We start from the raw sequence: 2301 nt of genomic DNA, 5'->3' as shown, positions 1-2301 counted from the left end.
ATAGGCCTAATCAAACTCGCATATCGCCAGAAACTTACAATTAGACAAATCAGTCATTCAAAAGTGAAGTTGTGTATCTGCAGATAGACCCCGTTTGCCTGATAAAATAAACATATTATCTGCCATCATTTAATCTGGCAAAAAGGTCTATGTGCAGATATACCCTTTTGCCAGATTACAGCCAATTTTTATAGGGTCTATGTGCAGATAGACCCTTTTGCCAGATAAATATCACTGTCTTGCACCCGAGATTAATCTGGCAAAAGGGTCTATCTGCATTAAATTGGATCTTACAAGAAAAGTAAAGGGATTAAAATAATAAAAAGGGACTAAAAATAATTTTTCAAAGATAAACTAAGTGATAGAATAGAGTCCACCAACTAAAATTAACTCTCAAGTATTCTACGAGTAAATTAAATGCTCAAACTTCAAAGCTGATTTTCTCAGAAAGTTTTTCGAGGGCGAATGTGCAGATAGACCCTTTTGCCAGATTAGGGCCGAGTCGGTTCCTGCCAATACAATATGTGACTTTAATTTCGGTGATCGCATCATCTCGCATTTTCTTGTTTATTTTGCGAGGCAAAATAATATTCACTCTTAACTTTCTCCTTTTTCTTCTTGTTATCCTCAGTCGCGTAATGTAGGCCTACACACTTCACATAAGACTATTATATATTTTTAAATAAATCATATCGATGTATGTTTTCCATGAAAATCCTAAAGAATTTTCCGTGAGAATGAGAATAGTATTCAAGTATCGATCGTAATCCGGTTCGTTGCACCGTACCCGGTTGGTACCATTTCCACCGATTATTTTCATGTTGCTATGTCGGACTAGCATAATTGTCTCTCAAATTATTTATTTCATATATCGATATGTGTGTGTGTGTGTGAAATCATATATGTACAACAGCTTTGGCAACGCTTTTATATATATATATATATATGAAATAAATAATTTGAGAGACAATTAATTACAAAGTAAAAAGATATTATTGACTCAATTAGAATTAAATAATCAATTAAGATCAGGGGCCGCAGAAGCGGGGGGGGGGGGGGGGGCTTCAAAACCGTGTATACAAAATCGTTAAAAATTACCATATGATCGGAGCACTTTGAAAACCGTTCCGCGGCCCCTGAAGATAACAACAAAAGTGATGGCCCGGCTGAAAATTGAATAAATCCAGGTTACCATAGCAACAACAGGTCTCAGAGCATTATTTTTGCATATTAACCTGCATGCAATATGAAGTGAAGGTCTCGTATGGAACGGGAAATTAATCAAACATGACCATATGTGGTGGAAGGGAAGTGTGTTATCATAGATCGGGACATCATGGATCGCTAGACGAAAAAAAAACCATTACTTGCACATCGCCATCGAACGGCACATCGGTAGGCCGATCGTCTTCAGAATAAATAAAGGTGCATAACGGAAGTAAAATCAAATTAACATAATAATTAAAATGGACAAATTTTAATAATCCCTCGATGATATAAGATAAGATCATCGTGATTATAATGTCAATTACATTCAAGTACTTTCTCTCCAAATGCTCTTGAATTTATTTATTAGTTTCATTTCTTTCATTTTATTTATCTATTTATGTTTATTTTCTTTGAGGGGGGGGGGGGGGGCTTTTTTAACCCAAATTATGGTTTTAGCAAAAACTCCTAGAGGAAAAGTAATCGTATGAAATCGTATCGCCTATGATAGCTATACCTAAAATATAATTTCTGGGGAAAAATAAGCTCAATAAAAGAACATTTCAAAGATTTTTGTGGATTTTCCAATCTAGCTGAGCCCGGCCTTAATTGATATCGGACTTCAAAACCTTTTCGGTGACACGACATTATTGCTCACATTTGGCCCGATAGGGTTAATAGTAATGCAAAGATCAAGATAAGGGTTTATTTAGTTTTGGAGGTTAGGTTTTATGTTTGGCTTGACGTGCAGATTTTCCATCGGAGCAATTGCCGCGGGAGAAAATGTCATGGAACCACCATTTTCCCATGAGCCCGTGGGTGGGGGGGGGGGGGTCCTTAGTGCTACGTTTCTCGCCAACCCTTTCATCAAATATGGAATGCCGTGAGTGCCGGAAACATTCCCAAATACACAATTTTGTCACGCACGATAGTTTTGCCGTGGAATGAAAATTGTAGATTAAATAGGAAAAAATAAAGATTTTTTTTTATTTGAAAAATTACACTATAATCATTATTTGACGGTATTTGAATTCCACTTCTACGAAAAAAAAGCCCCCATAATAATTATGTAGAACAAAATTCAGACGATAGAAT

The sequence above is a fragment of the Lytechinus pictus genome, chromosome 10, assembly GCF_037042905.1.
Source record: "Lytechinus pictus isolate F3 Inbred chromosome 10, Lp3.0, whole genome shotgun sequence".
Taxonomy (NCBI): domain Eukaryota; kingdom Metazoa; phylum Echinodermata; class Echinoidea; order Temnopleuroida; family Toxopneustidae; genus Lytechinus; species Lytechinus pictus.
Note: the sequence above shows the minus strand (reverse complement) of the source record.